Below are 12,936 nucleotides of genomic sequence, written 5' to 3'. Positions count from 1 at the left end.
AGTATAGTCACACAAAAATAAATGTAATGAAAGCACAAGGGGGGTGTCAGGGAAGGTAAATATAATTATAATATGTCAGGAATGATGAATAAATCCCATACAGCTGATAAGCAATGCTAAGCATTGCACAGCTATGCTTACCGGGTGTAAGCATTGCTAAAATATGAATGCCGAGTAATGAGCAGCCCAGCTAAGTGGATTTGTCCATTGGTAAGTAGAGCTGAACCTGCCTCTTTAAGCACTGCCAACCTTAGCTAAACAGGTTTGCCCGTAGCATAGCTTAGCTTAGCATATTCAAAACCATCCAATCACAGCAAAGTATGGGAAATTGGCCATATATAAACCTCGCATGAGGGAATACAGTTCATAACTGGTTGTAGCTCCCCACTGTAGGCAGTATGGCTGGTGTTGGAGAAGGCATGCACTTTCAGGTGCAGCGCTTGGGCATACAGGCGACTAAGGTCATAGTAGGACTCCTTCTAAGAAACATGAATGAGACTGCTGCAGGACCAGTACCAGGGCTCCCAATACAAAGCAGAGGCCTGGGAAAGTCTCGCCCATGATTTCACCAGTCCCTTGGACTGGTGAGCAGGTCTGGCACCACTATGCCGACTTGAAGCAGAATAAGTGGGAGCTCTTGGACCAGTGGGTCCAAGAAGCATGGCAGAGGGGTAATGTCCTTTGCATGTGTAAGTATTCATATCAATAACTATTTACTAAAGTCCAGCCTGTGTATGTGAATAGGTATGCATAAATGTTTCTCTATCTTCTTTAGAGCTCCAGCTGAGCGGGCTGTGAACCAGGAAGCCCATGCAAGCAGATTGCAAAGGCTGCATTGAGAGGCTGGTGAGTAACAAACTAGCTTGTAGTATTCATACCAAATAAACATAAAGGAGTCGAATGTCACCTGGCAGTATTAAAATGGGTATGGTTTGTACTGAATATACCAGACAATATTACAGTAATAGCCTCATATAAGTTATATATAAATAAAACTGTAACTGAGTATCAATAAAATTCAAAACCCTGGACTGGTTCTGTTTACTCTCTGGTTCATAGGTTGGTACTAGGCTATCAACCCTAGGGCCTATACAAGCCTAGCCATAACAATTCCCTGGCTATTTCTTCCCACACTATTTACTTCCCTGGACCCCTGTCTAGCAGGGCGACTGACGTGATCGCCGGGGTGAATTTCCTTTCTCCCATCCAATCATCAAGGTTCCTTTTGAAGAGGGCCAAAGAGGTCTCTGCTTGACAGGTATGGGTAATCTATTCCAGAGTCTGGGGAGTCTCTGGGTCAGGAACCTATCCCTCCAGCATGTTTTGTTTATTGTGATGACAAGGTTTAGATCCCTGGAGCGTGTGGCTTTGAGGGATTGGGATTTCTTTAAGTGTAGCATGTCCAACAGCTCTGGGTTTGACATGGCCTTGTATGTTAAGCAGAGATTGCCTCTGAGTAGACGATATGCAACAGAGTATAGCTGGAGTTTTTTAAGGTAGTCAGCATAGGGCATCTGCTTTGGGCCTGTGATTCTTTTAGTGAGGTATTTCTGTGGCCTTTCCAGTTGTTGCAGATGTCCTGAGAGGTACATACCAAACGGAGCATTGTATTCTAGAATGGGTCTAATGAGGGATGAGTACAGTGGGACAATGACCTCCTTTTTTCTGGATGAAAATCCCTTAGTGATGAAGTGTGCCACATAGAAGGATTTCCTGACTGTTGTGGCGATGTGGTTATCGAAGTTGAGACCACAGTTCACCTGTGTCCCTAAGTCTCTTATCACACTTTCGGTGTTTAGTATACTACCACCTATATGGTAATTCACGGATACATGTTTTTTCCCAAAGGGGATAACTATACATTTCTGGCACTGAGCTTGAGCCCATGGCTCTGGCACCAAGCATCTGTTTCTCTAAGGCCCTTTTGTAGAGTATCCACATCATTTGGGGATTCAATAATGGCTCCCAGTTTGCAGTCATCTGCGAACTTTGTTAGCCAGAGTCCCTTAGTGTTGGCCTATACTTCAGAGAAGTAGATGCCAAACAAGAGCGGTCCCAGGACTGAACCCTGAGGTACTCCACTTGTCACTTGTCTGGAGCTGGATTTGGAGTCGGCTACTTTTACAGTGTGGGTTCTATCAGTAAGCCAGTTAGCAACCCATTGGGTGACGTAGGGATTAATGCCCAGCTTAGTAAGTTTATCTATGATTCCAGAGTGTGGGGATGGTGTCAAAGGCCTTGGCAAGGTCTAGATAGGCTGTGTGGACCACCTTACCCTTGTCCATGGCTCTGGAGACTGAATCAAAGAAGTCAATCAGGTTCAGGAGACAAAGTCAAGTCAGGTTCAGGAGATGAATTGAAATGTGTAAAGGTAATGCATACCAAATATAGCTCTGAAAGCATTAAACAATCAAGTCTCATTTGACAAAGTTAGTGCCTCTGTAAGACATGAGATTAACTGATATGAAATGTTTCACACACCCAGATCTGATATCTGAATAGTAATGTTGTGTTAACCACTCTTTTCCACACTGTGCTATGTCAAAAGGTATGTATAGGAATGGATGTATAAGAATGTTTTAATTACAAGGTCAGATTGTACAACCAAGAGGGTACTGTTAGCCAACAGGGTGCTGGCAGAAATTGGGCTACTGTTGGCCGAAGGAGAAGAGGAAGGCGAAGGCATGCCCAAAGGCAGGAAGAGAGGAGGAAGGTTAGGAGTGTAGCAGTGAGGGTAGGAACTTTGAATGTTGGCAGTATGACTGGTATAGGAAGAGAGCTAGCTGATATGATGGAGAGAAGGAAGGTTGATATATTGTGCGTGCAAGAGACCAAATGGAAGGGAAGTAAGGCCAGGTGTTTAGGAAACGGGTTCAAATTGTTCTATCATGGTGTGGATGGTTGGAAAATGGGGTAGGGGTTATACGAAAGGAACAATATGCCAAGGGTGTTTTAGATGTGAAGAGAGTGTCTGACAGAGTGATGTTTATGAAGCTCAAAATTGATGGTGTAATGATGAATGCTGTTAGTGCATATGCTCCACAAGTTGGGTGTGCGATGGATGAGAAAGAGAAATTTTGGAGTGAGTTGGATGATGTTGTGGTGAGTGTACCCAAGGGTGAGAGACTAGTGATTGGAGCGGACTTCAATGGGCATGTTGGTGAAGTGAACAGAGGGTATGAGGAAGTGATGGGTAGGTATGGTGTTAAGGAGAGGAATGCAGAAGGTCAGATGATTGTGGATTTTGTGAAAAGGATGGACATGGCTGTGGTGAATACGTATTTTAAGAATTGGGAGGAGCATAGGGTGATGTACAAGAGTGGAGGAAGATGCACACAGGTGGATTATATCCTATGTAGGAGGGCCAGTCTGAAGGAGACTGGAGACTGTAAAGTGGTGGCAGGGGAAAGTGTAGTTAAGCAGCATAGAATGGTGGTCTATAGGATGACGTTGGTGATCAAGAAGAGGAGGAGGAGTGTGAAAGCAGTACCAAGGATTAAATGGTGGAAGTTAAAAAAGGGTGATTGTGAAGTGGAGTTTAGGGAAGAGTTAAGACAGGCACTGGGAGGCAGTGGAGAGTTACTGAATAGCTGGGTAACTACAGCAGAACTAGTAAGGGAGACTGCTAGAAAGGTGCTTGGTGTGACATCTAGACACAGGAAGGAGGACAAGGTGACCTGGTGGTGGAATGAGGAAGTACAGGGGAGTATACAGAGGAAGAGGTTGGCGAAGAAGAAGTGGGATTGTCAAAGAGATGAAGAAAGTAGACATGAGTATAAGGAGATGAGGCGCATGGCAAAGAGAGAGGTGGCGAAAGCTAAGGATAAGGTGTATGGAGAGTTGTATGAGAGATTGGACACTAAAGAGAGAGAAAGGACCTGTACCAATTGGCTAGACAGAGGGACAGAGCTGGGAAAGATGTGCAGCAAGTAAGGGTGATAAAGGATAGTGAGGGAAAGGTACTCACAAGAGAGGAGAGTGTGTTGAGTAGATGGAAAGAGTATTTTGAGAGGCTGATGAATGAAGAGAATGAGAGAGAGAAGGTTGGATGATGTGGGGATAGTGAATCAGGAAGTGAAACAGATTAACAAGGAGGAAGTAAGGACAGCTATGAAGAGGATGAAGAATGGAAAGGCTGTTGGCCCAGATGACATACCAACGGAAGCATGGAGTTGCTTAGGAGAAATGGCAGTGGAATTTTTAACTAGATTGTTTAATGAAATTTTGGAAAGTCAGAGGATGCCCGAGGAGTGGAGAAAAAGTGTTTTGGTACCTATCTTTAAGAATAAGGGTGATGTGCAGAGCTGCAGTAACTACAGAGGGATACAATTGATCAGTCACAGCTTGAAGTTATGGGAAAGAGTAGTAGAAGCTAGGTTAAGAAGGGAGGTGATGATTAGTGATCAGCAGTATGGTTTCATGCCAGGAAAGAGTACTACAAATGCAATGTTTGCTCTGAGAGTGTTATTGGAGAAATACAGAGAAGGTCAGAAGGAGTTGCATTGTGTCTTTGTAGACTTGGAGAAAGCATATGACAGGGTGCCTAGAGAAGAGTTGTGGTATTGTATGATGAAGTCGGGAGTGGCAGAGAAGTATGTAAGAGTGGTACAGGATATGTACGAGGGTAGTGTGACAGTGGTGAGGACTGCAGTGGGAGTGACAGATCCGTTTAAGGTGGAGGTGGGATTACATCAAGGATCAGCTCTGAGCCCTTTCTTATTTGCAGTGGTGATGGACAGGTTGACAGATGAGATCAGACAGGAGGCCCCGTGGACTATGATGTTAGCAGATGACATTGTGATCTGTAGTGAGAGTAGGAATCAGGTTGAGGAGACTCTGGAGAGGTGGAGATATGCTCTAGAGAGCAGAGGAATGAAGGTCAGCAGGGCTAAGACAGAATATATGTGTGTAAATGAGAGGGAGGGTAGAGGAATGGTGAGGATGCAGGGAATAGAGTTTGTAAAGGTGGACGAGTTTAAGTACTTGGGATCAACAGTTCAGAGTAATGGTGAATGTGGAAAAGAGGTGAAGAAGAGAGTACAGGCAGGGTGGAATGGGTGGAGAAGAGTGTCAGGAGTGATTTGTGACAGACGGGTACCAGTAAGAATGAAAGGGGAAGGTCTACAAGAGGGTAGTGAGACCAGCTATGTTATATGGATTGGAGACAGTGGCACTGACAAAAAGGCAGGAGTCAGAGTTGGATGTGGCAGAGTTAAAGATGTTAAGATTTGCACTCAGTGTGACTAGGATGGAAAGGATTAGGAATCAGTATATTAGAGGGACAGCTCATGTTGGACAGTTTGGAGACAAAACAAGAGAGACGAGATTGCGTTGGTTTGGACATGTGCTGAGGAGGGATGATGGGTATATTGGGAAAAAGATGCTAAGGATAGAGCTGCCAGGTAAGAGAAAAAGGGGAAGGCCTAAGATAAGGCTTATGGACGTGGTGAGAGAGGACATGCAGGCGGTTGGTGTGACAGAGCAAGATGCAGAGGATAGGAAGAAATGGAAAGAGATGATCCACTGTGGCGACCCCTAACGGGAAAATCTGAAAGATGATGATGTACAACCAAGAGAGAATGAGACAGAAAACATTCAAAAAAAAGACAGCAGTTTCTTATTAGCTCATTCTGATGAAAAGCAAACTTGTTGTAGTTTTAGCAGAAACAGCCACTGTTCGAATCCCAGGAGTGGTAGTAAGCTGAATGCATAATTTCAACTAAGATTTTCTGAATATGTGTAGAAACAGTATGGCAGTGTTAACATAAATTTCCTCCACAGCTCTTCCAGGTAAGAGAAGGTATAAAGTAGCTATAAGATGGCTGTAGTTATACTGTGTCCAACACCCACGGTCCAACCCCAAGGCTGCAAATGACAGCAAGATGAGTACATACACCAAGTGGTCTCCCCCAAGAAATGTTCAAAAGTGTCATGCTGTCATAGCTACTGGTCCCTGCTATCAACAACCAGCGTGACCAATAGAAATCAAGGCAGAGTAGCACACACACACACACACACACACACACACACACACACACACACACACACACACACACACACACACACACACACACACACTATGAGTGCACATATGTAACCCTGACTATGTGAATATGGGTAGAAACAGTCAGGTAGTGTTAACAAAAATTCCCTCCACAGGTCTTTCATGTAAGAGAAGGTATAAAGTAGCTATAAGAAGGCTGTAATTATGCACTGTGTACAAACATACCACTGCCCATCCCAAGGCCATAGGTTGTTGCAATAACACCTGTAGAGTAATGATTAGAGCAATGATTATTAAAGCTGTGACCACTGCAACAATCTACATTTGTTAATTGACATCTGTCTCTCTCTCCCCACCTTATCTTCACCAATAATCTAAACACATAAATGAATGGGTATGTTTTCCACCAAACCTACCATTGAGACATGTGTCCTATTGTTTTACAAATGTTTAAGTCTATTAATAGATAAATATATGATTAGATTTTTTATAGATTTTTTATAGATATTTTTTATAGATACTTTTATGTATATATAAAATTTGATACTATTATGTATTTTAAACAGTTACTGATTATGAAGTGTTGAAATTTCCCTCCCTTCCTTTTATGTGCACCAATGATTAAGCTTTTTACTATTTGAATTTCTATAGTAGCCACCCAATAGGAGTTTTTTTAATACTATATAATATGTTTGATGTAGAAATATAATTAAGTCTGATGAAGCGTCCTGGGTACGTGAAAGCACTCACTGTTTTTCTTTTTGTCTCAATAAACTTCGTCTTTGGAATACATTTGCAGTTGGAATATATTTGCTGTTGATTTGGTTGGCTTCGATTGTCATGGTGTATCCTCTCTATATGTTTTTTGGACTTGTTTATTTTTGAGAGGATACTTTATCCTGGTTAGTATTTTATATGCTCTAAAGGTCATAGTAGGACTCCTTCTAAGAAACATGAATGAGACTGCTGCAGGGCCAATACCAGGGCTCCCAATACAAAGCGGAGGCCTGGGAAAGTCTTGCCCATGATCTCACCAGTGCCACTGGCATCCCTTGGACTGGTGAGCAGGTCTGTCACCACTATGCCGACTTGAAGCGTAATAAAAGGGAGCTCTTGGACCAGAGGGTCCAAGAAGCATGGCAGAGGGGTAATGTCCTTTGCATGTGTAAGTATTCATATCAATAACTATTTACTAAAGTCCAGCCTGTGTATGTGAATAGGTATGCATAAATGTTTCTCTATCTTCTTTAGAGCTCCAGCTGAGTGGGCTGTGAACCAGGAAGCCTATGCAAGCAGATTGCAAAGGCTGCATTGCGTGGCTGGTGAGTAACAACCTAGCTTGTAGTATTCATACCGAATAAACATAAAGGAGTCGAATGTCACCTAGCAGTATTAAAATGGGTATGCTTTGCACTGAATACACCAGACAATATTACAGTAATAGCCTCATATAAGTTATATATAAATAAAACTGTAACTGAGTATCAATAAAATTCAAAACCCTGGACTGGTTCTGTTTACTCTCTGGTTCATAGGTTGGTACTAGGCTATCAGCCCTAGGGCCTATACAAGCCTAGCCATAACAATTCCCTGGCTATTTCTTCCCACACTATTTACTTCCCTGGACCCCTGTCTAGCAGGGCGACTGACGTGATCCCCGGGATGAATTTCTTTTCTCCCATCCAATCGTCAAGGTTCCTTTTGAAGAGGGCCAAAGAGGTACTCTGCTTGACATGTATGGGTAATCTATTCCAGAGTATGGAGAGTCTCTGGGTCAGGAACCTATCCCTCCAGCATGTTTTGTTTATTGTGATGACAAGGTTTAGATCCCTGGAGCGTGTGGCTCTGAGGGATTGGGATTTCTTTAAGTGTAGCATGTCCAACAGCTTTGGGTTTGACATGGCCTTGTATGTTAAGCAGAGATCGCCTCTGAGTAGACAATATGCAACAGAGTATAGCTGGAGTTTTTTAAGGTGGTCAGCATAGGGCATCTGCTTTAGGCCTGTGATTCTTTTAGTGAGGTATTTCTGGGGCCTTTCCAGTTGTTGCAGATGTCTTGAGAGGTACATACCAAATGGGGCATTGTATTCTATAATGGGTCTAATGAGGGATGAGTACAGTGGGACAATGACCTCCTTTTTTCTGGATGAAAAGCCCTTAGTGATGAGGTGTGCCACATAGAAGGATTTCCTGACTGTTGTGGTGATGTGGTTATCGAAGTTGAGACCACTGTCCACCTGTGTCCCTAAGTCTTTTATCACACTTTCGGTGTTTAGTGTACTGCCTCCTATAAGGTAATTCATGGATACATGTTTTTTCCCAAAGGGGATAACTATACATTTCTGGCATTGAGCTTGAGCCCATGGCTCTGGCATCAAGCATCTGTTTCTCTAAGGCCCTTTGGTAGAGTATCCACATCATTTGCGGATTCAATAATGGCTCCCAGTTTGCAGTCATCTGTGAACTTTGTTAGCCAGAGTCCCTTAGTGTTGGCCTGTACTTCAGAGAAGTAGATGCCAAACAAGAGCGGTCCCAGGACTGAACCCTGAAGTACTCCACTTGACACTTGTCTGGAGCTGGATTTGGAGTCGGCTACTTTTACAGTGTGGGTTCTATCAGTAAGCCAGTTAGCAACCCCTTTGGGTGACGTAGGGATTAATGCCCAGCTTAGTAAGTTTATCTATGATTCCAGAGTGGGGGTGGTGTCAAAGGCCTTGGCAAGGTCTAGATAGGCTGTGTGGACCACGTTACCCTTGTCCATGGCTCTGGAGACTGATTCAAAAAAGTCAATCAGGTTCAGGAGACAAAGTCAATCAGGTTCAGGAGATGAATTGAAATGTGTAAAGGTAATGCATACCAAATATAGCTCTGAAAGCATTAAACAATCAAGTCTCATTTGACAAAGTTAGTGCCTCTGTAAGACATGAGATTAACTGATATGAAATGTTTCACACACCCAGATCTGATATCTGAATAGCAATGTTGTGTTAACCACTGTTTTCCACACTGTGCTATGTCAAAAGGTATGTATAGGAATGGATGTATAAGAATGTTGTAATTACAAGGTCAGATTGTACAACCAAGAGAGAATGAGACAGAAAATATTCAAAAAAAAAGACAGCAGTTTCTCATTACCTCATTCTGATGAAAAGCAAACTTGTTGTAATTTTAGCAGAAACAGACATTGTTCGAATCCCAGGAGTGGTAGTAAGCTGTATGCATAATTTCAACTAAGATTTTCTGAATATGTGTAGAAACAGTATGGCAGTGTTAACATAAATTTCCTCCACAGCTCTTCCAGGTAAGAGAAGGTATAAAGCAGCTATAAGATGGCTGTAGTTATACTGTGTTCAACCCCAAGGCTGCAAATGACAGCAAGATGAGTACATACACCAAGTGATCTCCCCCAAGAAATGTTCAAAAGTGTCATGCTGTCATAGCTACTGGTCCCTGCTGCCAACAACTAGGGTGACCAATAGAAATCAAGGCAGAGTATGTCAGTAGCTCTCACACACACACACACACACACACACACACACACACACACACACACACACACACACACGCACACGCACACACACACACACACACAACAGACACACACACACACACACACACACACACACACACACACACACACACACACACACACACACACACACACACATACACATTATGAGTGCACATATGTAACCCTGACTATGTGAATATGGGTAGAAACAGTCAGGTAGTGTTAACAAAAATTCCCTCCACAGGTCTTTCATGTAAGAGAAGGTATAAAGTAGTTATAAGAAGGCTGTAATTATGCACTGTGTACAAACATACCACTGCCCAACCCAAGGCCATAGGTTGTTGCAATAATACCTGTAGAGTAATGATTAGAGCAATGATTATTAAAGCTGTGACCACTGCAAGAATCTACATTTGTTAATTGACATCCATCTCTCTCTCCCCACCTTATCTTCACCAATAATCTAAACACATAAATGAATGGGTATGTTAACTGTGGTTCCATATATGCATGTGTTCTGTTTGCTATGTAAATGTTCCAAGTCTGTTGCTTTGGGTTAATGGGAATACTCATGCATGCTGTTAGAAGTAATCCTGGAATGTGTTTACCATTACTAGCCAACATATGTTCTAAAACTGCAACACCATAGCTCATCTGCGAAGGGTGATTCCAGCAGATCCACCTCTTCAGCCTCATCTGGCTGTGGCACCAGCCCCCAGCACATCTGGGATGCACCCAGGGACTTCCTTGTTTGCTTGTCCTGCACCACCTTTGGGGTGGAACTGCCTCAGGGGATGGGGCTCATCCCTCCTGGGCATGGGCATGGACAGGTTCCTGTCACCCAAAGCCAGGTCCAGGGTCTGGTGCATAGTGAGCTTCACAAAGAATTGGGAGATCTGCTATGCCAGTTTGAGGGCTGCGTGGTGCATTTAGAGGGTCAGCCTGCCCCTCCTGCTCAGCACTTAGCACAGCCACCTTTGGGGCCATGAAGGTGCAGTGCTGACTGCCCAGGGTGGGGTCCTCAGTCCTACTGTATCCATTGGGGGCTTGTGGGCTTCTGATTACCAAACACCCCTTCCTGTCCAAGGTGTTTATCCATACATGTGTCATATACTGCCCTTGTATGCTGTCTTGTCTGTCTTCCTACCCAACCTACCTTCCCAAATATACCTACTATCCTTCCCTAACATCCCACTCTTAACTTAAAAAAAAGGGCAATATGTTCCCAAAAAAAAAATGTTGCCCCATACATAGCTGTCCATTTCACATGTGTCCACTGGGCACATGTAATCTGGTCTAATTGGCTTCACAACACATTATTGTTGTCCTCACCCCTCTCTCAGGGGTTTCAGTGTCCAAATTTACCTGCAAATTCAGTATATATGCACAGCTGTTGCTGTAGAAGAAATGGACAGCTATGGACCTTCCCTACACGCTTCCTGCACATCCCTAGCTAGCTGCCATATTGTTTTTCCCTCTTTGTGCCCCCTTTTTCACCACTTTCATATCACCCCTTTTTTCTTTGCTTTTTAAGAAATTAGTGTAGGGGTAAGCAGGAGTAAGCAGTAGTAAGTGGGAGTAAGCCTGTTTGCGTGGTGCTACACAGATTAAGCACTTTTAAGAATGTCTGTCAGCATAGTTAACTGGAAGTTAGCATTGCTTGCTGCCGCATAAACCCACTTACAAATGCTTAAAAGTGCTTACTCATTCTGTATCCAACAGCTCTTTTTCTACCCAGCTACAAAATAATCAGATTTTGCAAGTCTTGAGCCCAGGATGCTGTACACCATAACAACAGCAATTTACCACTAAACCATCTGAGCTGTAGATATGTCTGATGTTTTTTCAAACATATCATTCAGAAGAGTCATTCAACAGTAGGGAAAGGTTTGTTAACATTAGGCAAGTTTTGTACATAGATATAAATGTATATGTGCATGGAGAAACATTAATACATAGTATATGTAGAGATGTAGAGATGTACATATAAAATATACACATATATGATATATATATATATATATATATATATATATATATATATATATATACATATATAGAAACATATATATATATATATATATATATATATATATATATATATATATATATATATATATATATATATATATATATCTGTATATATGTAGGGACACAAGAGTCTTACTAAAGTCTAGAGACAAGGCCTGGAAGCAATGGAAAAAGTATAGCTCTAACCAAGTCAATCACAACTACAAACAACTTAGGAATCTGGCTAAAAAACAAACCAATCTTGATAAACAAAACTGATTCCTTGGTCTAAAAAATAGACATTCAAAAGACCCTCAAACATGTTGGCATGCTATCAATTCTCTATTAAAACCTAGAAAAACAACCACTCTTACCCCACCTCCCCCAATAATAATAATAATAATAATAATAATAATAATAATAATAATAATAATAATGACATAACTTTCCAACTTATCACTTTATTAACTCTAGATGCTGTCCACCAAACTATCCAAAAATAGCTCTTCATCTGCCTCTAGTAAATGTCCAGATGGCATGCATTCCTTCACTCTCTCACCTGTTCCTGCCTCTAAAATCAAAAACACTTATCCTAAACTTGAAACATACCACTCTTGCAGCTGACAGTATACCTGCTAACTTCCTAAAAATAGCAGCTGAATCCTTATCTTACCCAGTTTCAGTCCTTATCAACCGATCTATTCATGAAGCCTATGTCCCTCTACTATGTAAGATATCATATATTATACCTTTACATAAAGGTGGCAGTTCTTATGATTTCTCAAACTACTGTGCAATAGCCATACTTCCTCCCTTATCTAAGCTTCTTGAGAAATGTATTCACTCATAAGTTATGCAATTCCTGAAGACACATAAGCTCCTCTCCACCAGTCAGCATGGCTTCCGTCCACACCACAGCACAACTACTGCTCTTCTCTCTTTTATTAATCAGGTTAACCAGCATAGAAATGATAATAATTTTATATCTCCTATTTTTTTGGGATTTCTCCAAAGCTTTTGACATGGTCTCACACACAAAACTATTAGATGCTCTAACCTCCCTATCATTTGCCCCCTCTGCCATTTCCTGGTTCAAAAACTATCTCTCAGACAGACAGCAATCTGTCCAATGGCAAGGTGAACTATCTCCTCTATTTCCAACTACCATAGGTGTACCACAAGGTTCAATCCTGGGCCCACTACTTTTTTCTCTCTTTACAAACAATCTACATACCACCACCCAGCAGGCCACACTTATACAGTATGCAGATGACACACCGCTTATCTGCTCAGCCCCATCTCTGACCACCCTACAGCAGCTGACCCAAGAATCCTTTACCTCTGTTGAAAGCTGGATCACTGACATCCAACTTATTCTAAAGCCCAACAAGACTAAATTACTCCTGTTCAC

The sequence above is a fragment of the Protopterus annectens genome, chromosome 13.part0, assembly GCF_019279795.1.
Source record: "Protopterus annectens isolate FY-2018-M chromosome 13.part0, PAN1.0, whole genome shotgun sequence".
NCBI lineage: Eukaryota > Metazoa > Chordata > Ceratodontiformes > Protopteridae > Protopterus > Protopterus annectens.
Note: the sequence above shows the minus strand (reverse complement) of the source record.